The sequence below is a fragment of the Herpailurus yagouaroundi genome, unplaced genomic scaffold (genome assembly GCF_014898765.1).
Source record: "Herpailurus yagouaroundi ecotype Mexico unplaced genomic scaffold, PumYag 569, whole genome shotgun sequence".
NCBI lineage: Eukaryota > Metazoa > Chordata > Mammalia > Carnivora > Felidae > Herpailurus > Herpailurus yagouaroundi.
This window is the reverse complement of record NW_024412786.1, coordinates 3897845-3919280: the sequence shown is the minus strand read 5'-3', so window position 1 is coordinate 3919280 and position 21436 is coordinate 3897845.

The following is a 21436-nucleotide window of genomic DNA, read 5'->3' as shown; positions in this document are numbered from 1 at the left end:
GAGCCGGTTGGCGGGGCGGGCGGGGCTCGGTCGGCCGGTCTCCGGTCCTCCGCGCGAGTCGGGGCGCCCCCACGGAGGGGTGCGCGGGTCGCCCTGGCCCCCGGGCCGACCCCGCCGCCCCGGGCCGCGGCGGGCGCGGGAGGCCCGGCCGGGAAGATGTCTCCTCTCGGTGCGCGCAGCTTCGCGCGAGGGTCAGCGACGGGGCAGCGGCCGCCCGAGCCGCGCCGGCCCTGCCCACGAACAGGCTCCCGCAGCTCGACAGCTGCCCGACGGGCTAGCAGGCTGGGGACGTCGACGGAGCCCGGCCAGAGGTATCTGAGCAACGCCATGCGAGCAGCCCAACCGCGATCAGGGCATTTCCCCAGCCAATCTCGTGCTTTGGGGCCCGTTTAAATTATAAATCCCATAAAGGACCGTGGCTTGGGCGTTACGCATCCGGGTCGGCACTGTTGGCTGCACTACACTCTTGCCGAGAGGTGTCACACAGATCTTTTTCTCCCTGCCTTGGGTTCCCACTCTTTAACCTCTGATTCCTGGGATCCGGGGATGCAGGGCAGGGGAGGAATGGAGTGAATCATATAACTTCTATAAACAGCCTTCAACTCTTTTAGGAAGATGATAAAGACAATTGAAATAATGATAGCTTCTATTTCTATTAAGATTTGAACTCTTGGGTAAAGGCACTATGTAAACCCAATGTATTATTATTTATTACCACACGGTGTTTTTCTACATGCATACGTCGGGAGTTTTACAGACATTCTCTACTTTGTTTCACAGCATCCTTAGGAGTCAAGCTAACGTGCCTGGTAGTATTATACTCCTGTTAAAGATAGACGATTGAAGTTTGGAAAGGTTAAACAGCTTGCCTAATTACTCTAACAGAGAGGAGTCCAGCGCTCTGCGATAGCAGACCGCAGCATCTCACAACAAAATGAAAGGTTTGTTAGCACGCTTGGGGTGATGAGCACCGAGTGGTGTGTGGAATTCTAGAATCACCGTACGGTACACCTGAAACTTAGACTGTATGTTAACTGGGATTAAAATTAAAACTAAAAAAAAAAAAAAAAGATTTGTTAATATGGCCTTACCCTCTTGCATTCCAGTCACTGGGAAATATTCTTTATTCTGATACCAGTTTTTGTTCAGACTTCTTAGATTTTCAGGAGCACGGATGTGAAGATCTTCACCAAAACTTTATCAGGTCCAAAGCCTTTTTAAGTCTTTCAGACTACAGTAAAATATACCTTAAAGGCAGCAGTCTTTCACATTGGTGCTACCAGACATGGTCCCAGAGGCAACTGGCTGTCTATCGGTATAGAAAAAGGCAGCAGCTTGCTTTGTTTTTAAGTAGAAGAGGAGGACTCTTGCTATCCTTAGATTAAGTGTTAGGCCTCATTGCTATTTGCAAAATAAATGGCTTTATTACCTTGCCACCTGTCCTTGTAACCCGTGGGATACTTCAGCGAAAAGAGAAGGAGAAGGAGGTCTCTAGCAGTAGCTCAACTTGTTTTTGCCCTTTTTCTTATGGTTCCGACCCCCTTAAGTAATTACCCGTCAACACCGAGTGAGTTGCTCATTTTCAGCAAAAAGATACCTCCTACAGATTTAACCCAGTTGGTACGCTGGGAGGAAACCTAAGAAGGCTCTAAGAGCAGTAACAGTAATACTTCATTTGAACAGAACTGCGAGTAAAAGTTTGTCAGATTGCAACCAGCTCTTTTCCAGTTGAAAGCTATTTAACTAGTGTGCATTGCATGGCGGGGCCGGGGGGGGGGGGGGGGGGAGAAATAGCGTTTAAACAGATATACACAAGCATTCTTTGTTAATATTTGAAAGATGTGCAGGGTGAGATAAGAGATAGTCAGGTGCCTAGTGATTCCTCCCAAATCCCAATTGGCAAAGGTGTAATTTTGAGGCTCGCTGCTTGCCCTAAAAGGACATTGTCAAGAGTAGACTTTGGGTGATTCCCCAAGAAGGGCAGTAGAGCTATGAACTGTATGGCTTCAACTGTAACTGCAGGGAGATGCAGAGAGTAGTAGATGAGAAGGAAAGGAAGGTGCCTTCTAGAGACATGGAGAAGAGGAACCCTGGTTGAAATAAGCTGGTACCTTAATAAGATATTAACACATCTCTGCCTTCTTGAGCAAAGCTGAGACCCAACAAGTGCTAAGAGTCAAAATCCAGATCACCCACTTCTTTTGGGAGACTTTAGTAGGCGAAAGGAGAACTGTGTAGTCTCATGAAGTAAGTTAATCTATTTCTAATTTCTCTGCACTCCTTAGATGTTAAGGAAATAGGGATGTCTCAAGCAGTAGAAGTCTAAACCAACATAGAGAAATCTGTCTCGAAGATGCCCTAAGAGGTAGCATAACTAGTGGTTAAAAAGCTTTGACATCTGAGACTGAAGGTATACTCTCTACCAGCTATCTGATCCTAATGAACTCCTCAAAGCCCGTTTTTCATCTATGAAGTAGGAAAATGCCTAACTCTCAAATGAATAATGTCTTAAAGCTCAATGTCTGGCACATGATAACCTCCAATTGTGAGCATTTACTATGTTTCTCACCTCTGTTGTTTTTTTTTTTTTAAAGTTTATTATTTATTTTGAGAGAGAGCATGAGCAAGGGAGGGAGAGGGAGAGAGAGAATCCCAAGCAGGCTCCATGCTGGTAGCACGGAGCCCAACCCCAGCTCAAACTCATGAACCATTGTGAGAACATGACCTGAGCCTAAACCAAAGGCAGAAGCTTCACCAACTCAAGCGCCCAGGCGCCCGTTTCTGATCTCTAGTTTTAAGGAAAGTTTTAAGTAAAGATGTTTCAATATTTAGGCAAATTGACATGGAGTATAAGTAGTGACTTAGAGCTTCTCCTCTTTCCCTTTCTAGCTGCTAAGCCTTTCTTTCCTCCCTACCCCTTGTGTCTCTGATTTCCATTTTGCTCTCTTCCTGGACTCTGCCTGCGCCTCTCTCATCATCACCTCCCTCCTAAGGTCTCTTTCTTTCCATCCTTCTCTCCATCACTCTGCCACTCTCCACCTGCTGTGTGCATTCCTCTCTCCCAGCCCAGCCTGTTGTCTTCTACTGTGTCCTCGGCAGACCTTACTTGCTCACTTCCCCTTATCCATCCATTTGGAGCACTTAATCCCATGCTCTCTAGTTTTGTTACTTAATCATTTCCTGAATGGGGCACCTGGGTAGTTCAGTCTGTTGAGCATCCAGCTCATGGTCTCGGCTCTTGTCATGATCTCGTGGTTTGTGGGTTTGAGCCCCTCATCGGGCTTTGTGCTGACAGCATGGAGCCTGCTTGGGATTCTCTCTCTCCCTCTTTCTCTGCCCCTCCCCAGGTCATGCACCCTCGCTTTCTGTCTCTCGCTCTCAAAATGAATAAATAAACTTTAAAAAAATCATTTCCTGACCACCTCCGTCCACTTCCTTACACTAGATGATAAGTTCTGTCAAGGCAAGAGCCTGGCCACATTTGTCTGTCAAAAAACCTTCCAAAATCAATATCACATACTTACTGTGTCAACCTTAGGAGGGATAAACACTAGGTGTTGGGTGATTGTGAGTTTTAAGGGATAGAAAGTTTTGTTTAGGGATGCCTGGGTGGCTCAGTTGTTTAAGCATCCGACTTCGGCTTGGGTCATTATCCCATAGTTCGTGAGTTTGAGCCCCACATCGGGCTCTGTGCTGACAGCTCAGAGCCTGGAGCCTGCTTTGGATTCTGTGTCTTCCTATCTCTCTCTGTCCTTCCCCCACTCATGCTCTGTCTCTGTCTCTCAAAAATGAATAAACGTTAAAAAAATTTTTTAAGTTTATTTTTAATGTTTATTTATTTTGAGAGAGAGCGAGCTGGGGAAGTGCAGAGAGAGGGAGAGAGGGAGAATCCCAAGCTTGAACTTGAAATGGGCTTGAACCCGCAAATCATAAGATCATGACCTGAGCCTAAACCAAGAGTCACTTAACTCACTGAGCCACCCAGTCACCCCTAGAAGTTTTCTTTTGAGTTTGGAAGTAAAAATTGAAATTGATCAGGAGGAAAAAAAAAAAAAAAAAGGAAGCCAGAAATGCCCTGTCAGTTGTCATATCATTGAACACGAATGGCACATGAGATTCTCGTAAGCCTCAGGGAGCATCGTTGATTCTTTAGGACTATGGGACCACAGCCCTCCCTGGCCCAATGCCTCCTTGCTGCCATTTTTTCTAGACATATAGCCTGCCTTTGTGCAGACCTGCCTCCCCTGACATATGGGTTTGACTTTGGCTGTTCGGGCACCTGCAGCAGCATCTGGGATCCACCTGCTCTTTTGAGCAGACTTACTTCACGTTGGGGTAGGGCCACCCTCACTTTCACTTCTAAAAGGGAGGACTCCCTGCCTTTCCTGGAAGTGGGTCTTGAGCCGAGCCCTGTGCCTCACTACACCTGTGCTTGGTCTGGGGCTGTTTCTGGCTCCCTGGGGTTTCGGATCTGTTTGCAACCTTATGCTCATTTGCTGGCTCAGGTATTGATAGCTTTTCAGTCCTCCAGCCACATCCCCAAAGGGCTAGTTGCCTAAACACTTAGGCCTGTTCCTGGATTCTTCTAGTGGATCTGATCTTTGCCCATCTTCTTCAAGAGCGTCCACTGCCTTTTGTCAGATTCGGCTAAAGCTGGCCCTTGTTTGGCCGCTTTGTGAGAGGTTCTTACCAACTGTGTGTTATTAGCCCAGGCCCCTCACCTATCAGGATCCCTGTTCTCACTTTAATAAAACTGACATAATGACTCCTGCCCTGTTTCCTGCTGGGATTGTTGTGGAATCAAATGGACTAATGCATACGAACGCTCTACGAAAGCTGAAAGACAACACATTTAGACAAGATTGCTGGTTCTCCTATTTCTGTTTATATCTTCTTTTTACTACATGAAGGAATTGTTTTGTTGCTACGTACTGTGTGGCCAACACTAAACTGAGTGCTTATATGGAGACAAAAGATTTGAAAGATTAGAAAGCTTGGCTTTTACCCTTGAAGACTTCACATCATGGAGGAGATACCATGAAGACATGACATGCTTGGAGAACAATCGTCATTACGGTCAATCGCCAGAAGATAATGTAAGAATAGGAACTGGATAGAGAATTCCACCCGGATGTAGGCCCCATGGGATAGGAAAATTTGTTCATTTTTTTCACATTCATTGCTGTATCCCCGGTGCCCAGGACAGTGCTGGCCACAGCTGGCATTTATTCGACCGTGTTTATTGATTCCGTGAATACAGTAGTACAGTGATGCTTTTGAGAGACAGGGGTGTGAAGACCAGAGGGCTTGGAACCTTTGCAGGTAGGTTTGGTTTTGACAGAGTAAGAGAGGCACATAGATTCTGGAGCAAAGGATTGGTGTGATAATTGTTGCAGGTGAACTGTTCCTGCATCTGTCACTTAGGTTGGAATAGAGGTGACAGACAAAGCCCTACAACTGCAAACCCAGCCAGGTAGCAAGGATGCGAATTTAAGGCCAAGTTCATCACTCTCTTTACTCCAGCTTCTCTTGTGACCTACTCTTTCCACTCTACTTATCTCTACGGCTTCCAGTTTCTGGGTGTCGTCTCTGGAGTCCATATTGGAGTACAGCTTTCGATGTGATATCATAAACTTAATATCTCCAGTCAACTTTTTTTTTCAAAATGCCTCTTTTAATTACACCATTCATTATATCTGAAGTGTATAATTTTAAAATGACAATCTCCTTTTTTTTTTTCCAAAATGCCTACTAAACATTTCAACTCCAAAATGTATTCAGTTGTCTTTCTCTTTCTGGCTAAATCTATTTTCACACTCTCTGGGGGACCTCAAGAAAATATTGACAACATTGAAGGTGAGATTTTCATGTTGTGTTTTTTTGCAATTATACCTGATTTGCCACACAGCTTGGAGTTTGTGTTTTGATTTTGTCACAATTACTAGATCTGCTTCTACCATTGATCTAATTATCTTATTGTTGGTGAGCTGCACATCCTTAGTAAACTTTCTATCCCTGTATAATTTCGTTGGTATAAGGAATGTGGGAGATACTATATGTTTACTCTTAGCCTTTATTATTGAAACTGATTACAAGATTTAGCAACATCTATGTTTTTTTAATGTTTATTTTGAGAGAGAGAGCACACAAGCTGGGAAAGGGCAGAGAGGGAGGGAGGAAGAGAAAGATTTTCTGTGTTCACGGCGCAGAGACCTACATGGGGCTCAATCCCACAGAACCATGAGATCATGACCTGAGCTGAAATCAAAAGTCGGACGCTTAACCCACTGAGCCACCTAGGCACCTCCCAACATCTATTTTTAATGGATATGTTTCTGTTGGTGAAAGCTTATGTTCTGCATGAATGTTACTATTTGCATGAATGTTAGTATTGTCTATAACATATTTAAGCATTTTCTGTTTCACTTCAGTATTTAGTGCTCATTTGCTATTTCCTATATTTTATACATTTTTATAGTCAACCAATTCAGAAAAGTGGGCAAATCGAATTCTCAGATCCAGCTTGCTGGAAGATAAATATAGAATCTGCAATGTCTTCCTTTCTCTGAATCCACATTATTCCTCTTGAAGGCACCATATTTCGTTCCATATGCGTTTAAGTTGCTCCTTAATACACAGGCGTGCGATCTGGCTGCTATTGATAGGAGAACAATGCCCCTCATTTCCAATAGCGGCTCTTCATTCGCTAGTGTACTTCTGATGAAATCTGCCACCCACCGTCTCACATTTGATTGGATCTCTGTGTGACCATCAGCATCATCAACCACAAAACACATGCCAGTTTTTAACTACCTGCTGCGTCCTCAAGATTTAAAATATAAAACTGGGACCTTGCCCTCAAGGGGCTTACAGTTTAAAGAGAAAAGAAAAGGACAAAAAGACGACTACCTCAAAACTGTCAAGGTGCATAGACCAACAAGTGCCTGGTAGGACTGGAAGAGGGAGGAGACTGCACACTTCAGAATCTGCAGCCATAGTTCTCTCTCATCCAGGACTCCCCGGTGCATTTACTCGGCGGTGCTGCACCGACTTCTTCCTTAGGCTCTGTTAGATCCCCCTCTGTTGGGCACATTAGCATTGATTCGCAGAATCTCAGAGCTGGCGTGGAGCTTGGAGGTCATTTAATCCAACCCGCTCATTTTAAAAACCGGCGGTCTGAGACCCAAAGATGTTAAGCAGCTTGGCCAAGGTCATGCAGCTAGTTTAGTAACGAAATTGGAACTATAAACCATGTCTTCCGATCGCTGCTTTTTCTGCTACTACTCAAATTGATGTCATTTCTAACCATCAGATCTAAGATCATTCATTTGTTCCTTCCCCAGAAAGAGCACCAGCCTGCTCAGGACACTGTACTTGGCACTGAGGTTGATCGCATTGTGGGTGTGCATGAGACCACATTATGTGTGCGTGGGGGGGGGGGGGGGTCAGGTGACCATATAAATTAGCCTCTAATTTATAGACCCTTTGAAACAGCAAAAAGGTCTGATAATAACTATATGCACATCAGGTGTTAACTAAGATGAGTGCCATGATGGACATCAGGTCTCTGCAGGATATATGCACGGTCTGTACAGGATACTGTGAGGGCACAAAGGTGGGAGGGGCCAATTCTGCACAAAGGGGCGGGGAGGGGTGTGCAGTCAGGGAAGTCTTTCTGGAGGAGGTGATGCTTGAAAGTTACTGAGGTTTTGATGTTAACCAAGAAGACAATGGGGGAAGGGCATTTCCTATCCCTGACACGCTCTGGACGCAGCAGGATGGCCAGCAAGAGCTGAGTCTGCAAAGGTGGGGGGAATTCTATCCTAGAGGAGCCTTCACACCATGTTCTGCAAGCAGATGGGGGCACAGTGACCCCCAGTCCCCTTTGGATCCCGGCAGATATCTGGTCATCCAGGCAGCAAATATTTACTGAGTATCTACTAGGTAGCAGGCACTGCCATAGGGAATACGGTGGACATGACAGACAGATGGCTGTTCTGAGAGACGACATGGTGTGGCGGCCCGGCAGGGCCCCTGGAGATGTGCTGTCTGTATTCCCAGTCTAGCAGCATCCTGCACTGGTTATGTCACTTTGATCAAGCCACGGAGCTCTTAGGGTTTCAGTTTCCTCATCCATAAAATGGGGATGAGTCCCTCCTCATAGGTGGTTGTCACAAGATCTAAACGGGTTAACACCGTGCCAGAACAGCACCTGGAACCTAGCAAGTGCTACACAAGTTTGTGAAATAAACCTGAGCTTACAGTTGGGGGCACCACAGCAAATTACTTATTAGATAAATTCTGTGAAGAAAATAGGAGGGCATCTCTGAGGAGCTGACATTGGAGTTGAGATCATATGACAAAAAGGAACATTCCAGGGAAAGAGAACCGCTTGAGCCAAGGCCCTCAGTGGGACCACACATTCCTGTACTTAAAAAGAAGTGAGCCAGGGGCGCCTGGGTGGCTCAGTCGGTTAAGCATCTGACTCTTGATTTCAGCTCAGATCATGATCTCACAGCTCGTGAGTTTGAGCCCCTCATCGCCTCAGCACTGACGGCGCGGAGCCTGTTTGGGATTCTCTCTCTCTCTCTCTCTCTCTCTGTCTCTCTCTCTCTTTCTCTCTCTCCCCCTTTCTCTCTGCCCCTCTGCAATTCTCTCTCTCTCTCAAAATAAATAAACTTAAAATTAAAAAAAGGGGGGGACACCTAGGTGGCTCAGTTGGTTAAGTGACTGGCTCAGGTCATGATCTCCCAGTTCATGAGTTCAAGCCCCTGCATCTGGCTCTCTGCTGCGAGTGCGGAGTCCAGAGTAGGCTTCTGATCCCCATCCCCTTTGTTTTCTGCCTCCCCCTGTTCATTTTCTCTCTCTCTCAAAAATAAATACGTACATTAAAAAGAAGAAAAGAAGAAGAAGCCGCCCAGATTGGCCAAGGTGGAGAGGGGTCTGAAATGACCCAGGCTGGTCGTACAGAGCTTGCCACAAGCTGGGAGTGTACTCTCAGGGCGGGGACAGCCCATGGTGGTCCTGGAAACAAGGGGATGACAAGATCAAATTTATGTTTCAGAAAGAACTCTCATGCAAAAGCAGAATGCTGGAGGGAAAATTAAGGTGTTCTGTCTCTCACTTTGAACTTGAGGCCATGGCCTCAGGCAGTAAATCTGGCGGAGAGGGAAGGTAGAGGACAGCTCCCGGGGTCTGGCCACACCCAGGGCTGTGTGGGCAGAGGGGTTGTGCCAGCCCCTGAAGTGGGGGCATCCGGGAGAAGCAGGGGCGGGGCAGGAGGAGGGGGATCGCACCACTCAGTCGCTGAGACCGGGGCTCTTCAAGGGCTGGGACAGAGGAAAGCAGTGACACCCAGACCCACCGTGGGAGGAACGAGGTGGCCCATAGAAAGTGTGGGGGGAGGGGCGCCTGGGTGGCTCAGTAGTTAAGTGCCTGACTTCGGCTCAGGTCATGATCTCGAGATTCTGAGTTCAAGCCCTGCATCTGGCTCTGTGCTGACAGCTCAGAGCCTGGAGCTGCTTGGGTTTCTGTCTCTCTCTCTCTCTCTCTGCCCCTCCCCTGCTCACACTCTGTCTGTCTCTCTCTCGAAAATAAACATTGAAAGGAAGTTTTAAAAAGTGTGGGAGGAGGGGCGCCTGGGTGGCGCAGTCGGTTAAGCGTCCGACTTCAGCCAGGTCACGATCTCGCGGTCCGGGAGTTCGAGCCCCGTGTCGGGCTCTGGGCTGATGGCTCAGAGCCTGGAGCCTGTTTCCGATTCTGTGTCTCCCTCTCTCTCTGCCCCTCCCCCGTTCATGCTCTGTCTCTCTCTGTCCCAAAAATAAATAAACGTTGAAAGAAAAAAAAAATTAAAAAAAAAAAAGTGTGGGAGGAGACCAGAATCTCAGGGAGAGGGCTGCAGCTGAGAGGACTGTGCACCTGGCCCTTTATCGGTCCCTGCTTCTTGCTTGAAGAATGAATGAATGTGGGAAGTGTCCAGCAGGGGAAGAGGAATCCGTAAAAGCAGCTGAGAAGGAAAGACCGAAGAGGTAGGACACAGGAAAGAGCGTGGAGGACAGTGTCCAGCAGGAGGGAGGGGTTGGGGGCAAGACACAGCTGGAAGACGTCCCCCCTCTGTGGGGAGCCATTATGACACCACCTTTGACAGCAGCGTCAGCGCAGATGGGGGTGGGGGGCCAGAATGCGATGAGCCAAGAATGAATGGGAAGAAAAGATGGCAAGTGTAGCCCTCCTTGAAGAGCAGAGGGAAGACAGGAGTGTGATGGGAAAGAACCGAGCTTGTGTGTGGCCTGCAAGGTGTCGGTAGAGAGAGGGCTTGGAAATGGAACCTGGAAATACAGGAGGCTCCTTGTGTGGAACAGCCAGCGAGGGCGGACCGGCCCTGAGATTAGCTCCGGCTAAGACACCTTCCTCTGAACTTGGAGAGGCTGCACAGAGATGGTTTGGGGGGTGCGGGGGCAAGAGGCTAATGCATTTACACCTGAGAACCCCTGGAGCTGTCTTAGGGATGGAGAAGGCAGTGTGGGAGGCTTTCGACCCCCATCCCTCTCTCTCTGACAGAAGCCATGTCCTTGGATTTGGGGAGCAGTAGGGGGCTGGCGGGGAGCCTACCTCCTGTGACCTGCAGTCATGCGAGAGGTCGGTGAGGAAGGAGAACTTAGAAGAGCCCAAAGCAGGCCACATGGGTCCCCAGCTGACAGATAAACATGGGTTTTCTGCCTCCCTCAGGTTCAGCTCTACCTCCCTCCCATAATTGCCCTTGGACTTTCTGCAAAGCCTGGCACTCAGCCCTCAGCTCTTCCTTCCCTTCAGGTCTCCACTTTTCCTAACTTCAGATATCATCTAGGTGGGGGTGACTCCCACAGCTACAGCAACCCTGACCTTCCCACACGGCCTGGCCAGCAACTTCGCTGTTGGAGCTTCCCCTGGGACTTTCCCGTGAGGAATGAGTCTCCTGCATGATCCTTGCCTCCAAACAGGTTCAGGCTCTGCTCCCTCCTCCCCAGGCCCTCCTCTGCCCCCAAACGTGTGCACCAGGCCTTCCCTGCTGCCCCCCACCCCCGTGGATTCCCACAGGCCTGTAAACCACCCACCCAGTTTGGCATTTACTGCATGACCTTTTTGCATTTTAAAAATCTCCAGTGAGTATGTTTCAGTCTCCCTCATGGAGAATGTTCCCTGAAGTAAGCCCCTCCTAGAGTAAGCCCCCCCTGAGGGCTGGGGCTTATGCGCGTGCTGATTTCCTCCACCGTCTCTGGAATCCGGGGCCCCTGGGTGGCTGGGTCAGTCGGTTGAGTGTCCGACTTTGATTCAGGTCATGATCTCACCGTTTGTGAGTTCGAGCCCTGCATCAGGCTCTCTGCTGTCAGCACAGAGCCTGCTTCAGATCCTCTGTCCCCGCGCCAACCCCCCCCCACCCCCGCTCCTCCCAGCTTGCGCTCGATCTCTGTCTCTCTGTCTCTCTCTCTCTCAAATAAATAAACATTAAAAAAAATAGCCATTTCCTCACTCATTTCATGTAATATGAGAGCAAGCCACTGTCTGGGGATGGAGGGCACGGGGAACAGACTAGAGGGCTTGCCAGGAAAGAGGTGAACTTCATAAAGTAACTCTCAGAGGAGAACATTGCGGGCACAAAGTATTTGCATCTGAGTAGAGACTCAAATGGGATGAAATGATGGAAGAGGCCATTGAGTCCCTTTGTCAAGAAGGCCCAGCCAGTGGGTGGCGGAGACCGAAGAGGAAGAGGGAGCCAAGGGCCTGAGGAGGATCTGGTGGCGAGTTTAGCCTGGGATGGCAGCAGGTTGGTGGCCAATAGTCTCGAGGGGCTCCAGAAAGGGCAGTGTCCCATACTCAAGGCCAGAGATAAGAAAAGCATCTGCAACACCAGCTCTGGGCACCTGGTCAGCTGTCGCTGGAGGCGAGGCTGGTAAGGGGGAGGGTTGATGGTCACAGGCTAGACTGAGGCAGTGACTGAGGGACGGGAAGAGGAGTGGAAACCAGGCCGAGAAAGACCAGTGTTTGGCAGAGGGCACGGAGTGAGGAGGATGGCAGTGACTCATAGAGTCGAAGCTTCGCCCTGCGAGCAGGAGGCAAGGCATGAACAGAGGAGAGGCCGATGAACACTGCATTTCTTGGTGGTCCCCACTCAACTCCATTCAAAGGGGGGGGGGGTGTGCGTGGCTTGCGACCTAGGTTTGACCTGGCAGGCCTTCTATTTCCGAATATTGATCCTGAGCCAGGTGAAGCTCCCTGGCTTCCCGCCAACCCAAATATGGTCCGCCAGTCCCCAGAAAATTCTGAGAGCCACCTCCCCCACCATACACGCACACTTAGATTAAACTCCTCTCTAGTTGGCTGGAGTCCATTTCTGTCGCTTGCGACCAAGGACCAAGAACTCTAAGTCTGAGAGCTTGACCCTGTTGACTGAAGGTTGAGGATGCGGTCAGATTCCTATGCGGATGTGGAGTCCAAGGAAGAATCCAGAAGAACCACAGATTTGTTCATCTCGTCAGTTTTCCTATGTGCTAGGTACGAGGGATGGAAAGAAATGTGGCAGACTCTGGCCTTTTTTTTTTTTTTTTTAAGTGTATTTATTTTTGAGAGACACTGAGACAGCATGAGCAGGGGAGGGACGGAGAGAGAATGGGAGAGAGAGAGAGAGAGAGAGAGAGAGAGAGAGAATGGATCCCAGCCAGGCTCCACGCCATCAGCACAGAGCCCGATATGGGGCTCAAACTCACGGAACCATGAAATCATGACCTGAACTGGAACCAAGAGTCGGACGCTTCACCGACTGAGCCACCCAGGTGCCCCGACTCTGGTCTTCATGTAAACAAAGTGAGTGTGTCTTGATTTGAGTTCACCCAGAAGCAAAACTCGCACAAGGATTCCAGTGCAAGTCGTTTATGTGGGAGGGTGGTCCTAGGAAGCACTGGTAGGGAAGTGCGGAAATAGGACAGGGAAGAGAAGGCGGCCAACAGAAGGGGCATCTCAGGCGAGCTGCTACAGCGGGTCCCTGCAGCTCAGCCTGGCTGGGGCCTCTGGGAGGGTAGAACAGGCCTCAGAGTTTCACTTACCCACCAGATGCCATCTGTCATTGGTTGAGGGGTGCCTCCAGAGGCCATGAGCTCCTTAGAACTTTCACTGCCTTGCACGCGTGCAGAGTTGGTAGCTTAAGGAGCCCTCAGGCAGAGACACAGAATGTGGGCTGCTAGGGGGCCATGGATGGGCCACCACATCCGGGACTGTGGAATGCAGTGGAGAGAGAGAGTTCTATGGGTTCTCAGCGCTGGGACAGGGGCTGTGGGCATCAGAAGAGAGCAATCAGTTCCAGAGAGAAAAGATCCTCAGATTAGTTTTTCAAAAAAATTTTTTTTAACGTTTATTCATTTTTTGAGAGACAGAGCATGAACGGGGAAGGGGCACAGAGAGAGGGAGACACAGACTCCGCAGCAGGCTCCGGGCTCAGAGCTGTCAGCACAGAACTCACGAGCTGCGAGATCATGACCTGAGCTGAAGTAGGACACTTAACCGACAGAGCCACCCGGGCCCCAGAGATGCCCTTTTAAACCAGTCGCATTTCTTGGGGCACCTGGCTGACTCAGTCGGTAGAGCATGCGACTCTTGATCCTGGGGTCGTGAGTTCGAGCCGCCTGTTGGGCGTAGAGATTGCTTAAATAAATAAACTAAAAAAAAAAAAAAAATACAGGTGAGGTCGTGTTCCTGCTCTGTTAACACACAGAAGGCTGTGTGTGTCAAGTGACAAGTGACATAAAATGAAGCTCTCCGAGGGCTGCTGGCTGCCTGATGGCTGCAGGGGGCCTCCCGCGGGAACCTGACGGCCAGGCACGGGTGCAGTGCAGGAACATGGTGAGGAAGAAGCTTCCCTGGGCATCAGACTGGGGCAAGGCGGAAGAGGGACAGGCACTGCTGTGGGCGGGGGGATGAGACACGTCCACCCAACATGGGAGGAGCCCAAGACCGAAGTCACACCATCTCAGGCGCCGGAGAGCACTAGGTTTGCAAAAGGCGAGGAAGACTCAGCCCTTTCTCTCAAGCAGAACCACGGTCCAGTGGAGGAGATCAAAAAGGCCACGATAAGTGATGGAGGGAGGTGACGGCTGCCGTGGCAGGGCATGGCAGCAGCCTGGGAGCAGACATGGGAAGCAGAGAGAGCAAGGTGGTCTGATCCTGCAGTGGAAAGACGAACTCTGCCTCCCCCTTCCTCACCCCCACACACCCCTCCCTCCTGCCTGCCCGCTCCTATGCACCCGGCGCCCAGGCCAAGGACACCTGCTTCCTCCGTGCCCAGCAGCCATGCCTGCCCACCACGCATGCCCCTGCCTCTCCCCTCGCAAGGTTCAGCAGATTGCAGTTAACTGTGCTCTGGTGCTAGAGTGAGCAGCCAGAAGGTACCCCATGTCCATTGTCCTCTTTGACCTCTGTTTGCTTAAGGACGTTGAGTGTCAGCAGCAGCCGGCAGCGATGTGCTCTCAGGGGCCCAGACGGGACCTGGGGGCTCATCGTCTTGTGACAAGTCTGAGGGCAGCGATCCCCTTGGATGAAGCCCCCAGCCAGCCGTCGCAGCTGAGCTGTGCCTGGGGTGACTTCCGGTGGCTCTTCGGGTACCGAGGCGATGCACCAGGTAAAGAGAGCTGCTCCTCACAGGGTGCCGATCTGGAGATACTTTGGAGCACACAACTCAAGCTTTTTTCATCCTCAGATGGGTGGGTATGACAAGTTTGTGAAGTTGAAATTCTGCTCATTTCTGAGCGAGAGCCCCAGCGGGGGGGCTAAGGTGCCTTTCCTATCTATATGCCCCTCAGCAATTGTGCCCAGGGGGGCCGGGGGTGGCAGGGGCAGCCAAGGGGCAGGCAGCAGAGGGTGGGTCCGCTGCAGGGAGGCTACTTCGTGCTCACAGGCCCAGTGACCACCACCCCGACGCCTGCCCCAGTCTACTCTGGATCCCAGTGGGCTCCTGCCTCTGTCTGACCACTGGGGAGGAGGGAGGGAGTTGGGACAGGCAAGGAGGGGCTAGTCTGCAGGAGTCAGCGCAGCTTGTGGGACTGGGGTAGAGCCCAGCGGGGTACATGGCTGTGGGGGCACATCCCCTCCCAAAGGGAGGTTTGTCCTGGGTCTTGCCCACACCTCTGAGTGACTGTGATGTCCTAGCTGTCAGGTAGTGTACTTGGCGGGAGCTGAAAGGGCAGCTTCAGGAGAAGGGAGCCAGGGTGGGGGCGCAGGTTGGGCCTTTGCTCCTTAGGTGAAGGGTCTCGATCCTGGCCCTGACTAGTTTCCAACCTGGACATATGCTTGGGCAGCCTCCATCTTGCCTGTGCTTCTCACACCTGCTCTATCCCCAGCCCAGATGCAAAAATTCTCTGGGGTCCCCCTGCCTGGCTTAGCCCAAAATGTTTCCCTCACCTCCACCACGGCCCTCTATTCCAGGGCCCAGCCCCACGCACAGGTGACCACAGACCCCTGCTCTGTGAGGCTGGATCGGGTAGACCTTCAGCCAGAGGCTTAGGGAGGCCCGGGCAGGGTGAGCGGAGGGGTTCGGGGCCCCTTCTGGCCAGTGGACAGCAATGCCTTGTCCTCCAGCCGCCTCAGCCTCCCGGACACAGGCGCTGCGATCTCTGCCCCGCCCCGGCAGGCTTTTAATACTTGCCATAATCCCTTCTGCTGACGGGGGCTGGGAAGAGGGGCCAGTGAGCTTGGAGAGGCACTGGGACCTGCTCTACCCGCCGCCTGAAGACCCTGGGAGGGCCGTCCTGGACCCTCACGGCCAGGAGTCCCTGGGGCAGGCTGCCAGCCCAGGGGCAGGGGTCATGCCTTGGGGCTCCGAATTGAGTTCATTGGGACAAACTACCTAGTTCTGATTTGAAATTGTTTGGATAATTGATGTGAACTGGTTTCCCTAGACTCCTGGGGTCAGGGGAACTTGGGCTTGGGCGGATACGTCTGAGAGTGAAAACGTGTGAGCGAGCCCATTAGGGGCTGTTTACATTTCTATTGTCAGCGGCCAGAGTCTGTTTGTTTAAACCCCAGGAGGTCTCCCCTGGTCCCTCTGGGTCTCTGCTCCAGTTCAGAACTTGAATTTCACAAGTCGGTGTGAATTGCACCCTTCTTATCTGTCTTGCCTGGAGGCGGGCAGTTCAGGCTTACATAGCCCACGTGCATTTATTTAATGAACATTAAAGGCCTCTGACGGAGGCCTCCAGGGGGTGTCACTAAGTCTCTGGGACCTGCCCTCAGCCATTTTGCCAGGGAGACACCAGTCACGGTACCGCACGGGTTCCTGCTCTGACAGGGTCTTTAGAGGCTCTCAGCCGAGAGATTATGGGGCCCTACCCCAGCATAAATAATAGGATGTCCAAGTAACACGAGATTTCTCCTGACGACTAACTACTTGGATTAATGTTTTAAATAATCTTTTTTTATTTTAGAAGTTTTAGATTTATAGGAGAAGTATCAGATAAGAGTTTCTATGTACCCCTTCACCCAGTTTCCCCTATTACTAGTGTCTTATATTAACCTGGTACGTGTATTATAAGTAATGAACATAGATATAGATATAGATCGTATTTAAAATTTTTTTAATTTTTTTTAAGTTTATTTATTTATTTTGAGAGAGAGAGAGAGCACGAGCAGGGGAGGGGCAGAGAGAGAAAGAGAGAGAGACAATCCCAAGCAGGCTCTGCACTGTCAGCGCGGAGCCCAATGTGGGGCTCAAACTAAGACCACGACCTGAGCCGAAATCAAGAGTCGGACGCTCAACCAACTGAGCCACCCAGATGTCCCTAAAAAAAATTTTTTTATTGTTTATCTATTTGTTTATTTTTGAGGGAGAGAAAGAGAGAGCAAGCAGGGGAGGGGCAGAGAGAGAAGGGGACAGACAGAATCCCAAGGAGGCTCAACGCAGAGCCTGACGCGGGGTTCACACACACACGAACCGCAAGGTCATGACTTGAGCCGGAGTCGTATGCTTAACTGATTGAGTCACCCAGGCACCCCCACCCCCTCAAATTTTTAAGTAGGTTCCATGCCCAGCATGGGGCTTGAACTCACATCCTCAAGATAGTCACATGCTCTACCAACTGAGCCAAGGAAACACCCTTAGTAATGAACCAATATTGATACATTATTAACTAAGGTCCGTACCTCATACAGATTTCCTAATTCCTTTTCTGTCCCAGGGTCCCTTCCAGGACACAACACTACATTTGGTAGTCATGTCTCCATAGGATCCTCTGGGCTGTGACAGTTTCTTAGATTTTGCTTGTTTTTGACGTCCTTGACGGTTTTGAGGAGGACCTGCTGGGTAGTTTGTAGAATGTCCTTCAGCTGGGGTTTGTCTAATATTTGTCTAATTAAATAGGGCTGGAGCGCCTGGTTGGTCAGTCAGTAGAGCACGCGACTCGATCTCAGGGCTGTGGGCTCCAGCCCCAGATTAGGTGTAGAGATTACTTACTCGAATCTTCGGGGCGCCTGGGTGGCTCAGTCTGTTAAGCGTTTGACTTTGGCTCAGGTCATGATCTCGCTGATCTCTGGGTTCACGAGTTCAAGCCCCAGATCAGGCTCTCTGTTGTCAGCACAGAGCCCGCTTTGGATCCTCTGTCCCCCTCTCTCTCTGCCCCTCCCCTGCTTGCTCTCCCTCTCTCAAGGAAACATTTAAATAAAATAAAATCTAAACAAAATAAAAAATAAATAGGGGCTATGGGTTTTTGGGAGGAGGATCACAGAGGTGAAGTGCTTTGATCAATTTCTAATATAAAAATCAATTATTGGGCACCTGGGTGGCTCAGCTGGTTAAGCATCCGACTTTGGCTCAGGTCATGATCTCGCAGTCTGTGCGCTCGGGCCCCACGTCGGGCTCTGTGCTGACAACTCAGAGCCTGGAGCCTGCTTCGGATTCTGTCTGCCTCTCTCTCTCTCTCTGCCCCTCCTCCGCTCACGCCTGTCTTTCTCCCTCCCCAAGATAAAAATTTTTCTAATCAAATTATTTCCAAAATCGTCCACTTTTCTTCTCCCTCCCCTTCATCCCTACCTTTTTAAAAGTTTATTTATTTTGAGAGAGAGAGCAGGGGAAGGGCAGAGAGAGAGAGGGAAAGAGAGAGAACCCCAAGCAGGCTCTGAGCGGTCAGTGCAGAGCCCAATAAGCGACTCGAACCCACAAACCTTGAGATCATGACCTGAGCTGAAGTCAAGATGCTTAACCAACTGAGCCATCCAGCACCCCCCGCATCCCCACCTTCTTTCCCGCCTTCATCTTCTCTTTGTCTTCTGTGGTGCACCTGATTTGCCTGCCCCAAGCACTTCCTCCATCTGTCTGTCAGGTGGAGCACCGGACCTGGCCATTAGTGCTAAGGAGTTCAGGGGCAGGGCGCTCATTGAGACAGGAGAGGACCTGGAAGGCCTCTAGGGGCAGGAGAGGGGCCAGCGAGGTGTAGCGGTTGAGATCTTGGATTTCCTGGGTTCAAATCTCGGAGAGTCTCGTACTTTCTGCATCTATGTTAAGAGCACTCACCTTGTCACGGTTGTTAGGACCATTAAGTGAGCCGGTAGAGAACAGACCCACCGAAGGGGAGGCTTGAGGTGAGTCCGTGACGGGAGTGGTAGGGGGCGAGGAGTGACACTCCCCCCATGCCCTCCCCCGCCCCCAAAGGCCCTTCAGCAGCTGCTGCAAGGTCTGCAGCAGAAGCGCCCGCTGGGCTGGCTCTCTGGCTGCAAGGACGTCACTAATGACAGAGCGGCCTCCCTAGAACACCCACTAGGCTCCCATCTGCTGGGCACTCGCTAGGTGCTATGTGAAGTCCTCCCATACACGACCTCCTACGACTGTCAAGCCTGCGACCCAGGGAGGCGCTACCCCTGTTTTACAGAAGAGGAAGCTGAATCCCCACCCACATGTTAACTGATCTTGATCTGATAATATATCAATGCATCTGAAACCAGAAGTGTCATGGACAAAGCCAGAGTTTTTCCCTCTCTAAAAGCTTTCTTCTCTAGTTTACTGGACTCCCTTCAACAATTCTGAGTAAGAGCCACACTAGCACTTACATAGAGAGTTTCAGTTGGAGAACCGCCAGCCACTCCAGTCAGGATTTAGGGGCAGGAAGACCTGAGCCCGCCTCCAGCCAGCACAGGGGACCAAGTCCCATCAACTTTTTCCTTATCTGAACACCGGTGTGTGTGTGGAGGAGGTGGGGGGCCCCCGGGGCAGTTAACACGCACTACTGATCATCAGTGATACTATTAAATATCACTTTGTTTCTTTCATTTGGTGCCAAAATCTAGGTGTGAACCGGCGTTTGTTTTTGAAGAAGCTTTCTTATTTTCATTTCTTATGAAATCAGTTTTCTTACTTGTAAAACTAGGAACAGTGCAAATACATGTACAACAGCCAATAGGTATTTAAAACAAAAAACCTTGTTGTTACAATATTTACTAGAGAAATACCATGCAGGCGCTAAAAATGATATTCACCTAACTGTGCCATGCTATCCTGGATTGGATCTTGGAACAGAAAAGAGACATTAGTGGGGTGCCGGGGTGACCCAGGTTGAGCGTCTGGCTTGGGCTCAGGTCATGATCTTTCGGTTCATGAGTTCGAGCCCCGCATCGGACTCTGCTGTCAACGCAGAGCCTGCTTCGGATCCTCTCTCTCCCTCTTTCTTTGCCCCTCCCCCACTTGTCTCTCTCTCCCTCTCTCAAAAATAAATAAACATTAAAAAATTTTCATGGGAATGAAAGCTGGTGCAGCCACTCTGGAAAACAGTATGGAGGTTCCTCAAAAAATTAAAAATAGAACTACCCTGCGACCCAGCAATTGCACTACAAGGGATACAGGTGTGCTGTTTCAAAGGGACACATGCACCCCAATGTTTATAGCAGCACTATCGACAATGCCCAAAGTATGGAAAGAGCCCAAATGTCCATCGATGGATGAATGGATAAAGAAGATGTGGGATACATATACAATGGAGTATTACTCAGCAATCAGAAAGAATGAAATCTTGCTATTTGCAACTACATGGATGGAACTGGAGGGTATTATGCTAAGTGAAATTAGTCAGAGAAAGACAAATATCATATGACTTCACTCATATGAGGACTTTAAGACAGAACAGATGAACACAAGGGAAGGGAAGCAAAAATAATATAAAAACAGGGAGAGGGACAAAACAGAAGAGACCCTTAAATATGGAGAACAGAGGTTTACTGGAGGGGGTGTGGGGGGGGGGGTGTGGGCTAAACGGGTAAGGGGCATTAAGGAATCTACTCCTGAAATCATTGTTGCACTGTATGCTAATTTGGATGTAAATTTAAAAAATCAAATAAGTAAGTAAATAAATAAAATGAAGACAGGAAAAGAAATAATAAAATTTTAGAAAGAAAAGAGCAGTGAAAAACTGGTAAAACCCAAATAAGATCCAGAGTTTAATTAATAGCGTTAATGTTAATTTCTTCATTTTGATAAAAGAGTGTTAACATTAGGGGAAGCCAGGTGAAGGGTTTCTGGGGACTTGATGTACTATTTTTGTAATTCTTTTTTTTTTGTTTTGTTTTGTTTTTGGGTTTTTTTTTTGGTTTTTTTTTCAACGTTTATTTATTTTTGGGACAGAGAGAGACAGAGCATGAACGGGGGAGGGGCAGAGACAGAGGGAGACACAGAATCGGAAACAGGCTCCAGGCTCCGAGCCATCAGCGCAGAGCCCGACGCGGGGCTCAAACTCACGGACCGCGAGATCGTGACCTGGCTGAAGTCGGACGCTTAACCGACTGCGCCACCCAGGCGCCCCTTTTTGTAATTCTTTAAAAAAAATTTTTTTTAATGTTTGTTTATTTTTGGGAGAGGGAGACAGACCGCAAATGGGAGGGGCAGAGAGAGAGGGAGACACAGAATCCGAAGCAGGCTCCAGGCTCTGAGCTGTCAGCACAGAGCCCGACGTGGGGCTTGAACCCATGAACCATGAGATTATGACCTGAGTTGAAGTCGGACGCTCAACTAACTGAGCCACCCAGGCACCCCCTATTTTTGTAATTCTTGTTCAAATCTAAGATTATTCTGAAATAAAAATTATAATGATATTCATGAGGTGTTTGGAATATAGGAATGTTTAGGCTGAAATTTTGAAAGAACAAAGAATTCAAAATTGTATGACAGTGTGAGCACAACTATGTAAAAGTTTTTTCATAGAAAAAAAGGAAAAATATGCAAATTATCAAGAGATGTTTGGGTTGGCCATGAAACAGAGTAATTTGAAGGTTATTTTTTATTGTTTTCCAATTTTCCCTTAATATGGGATCTCAAGCACTCAGATCTCTTCAGAGGCCCTGGACCTCAGAAGGGGCTGGTTAATTTCTGCAGAAAGGGCCTGATGGAAAGGCTGTCTGATCAGTGTGAAGGCAGGGGAGCAGATCCCCACAGGCC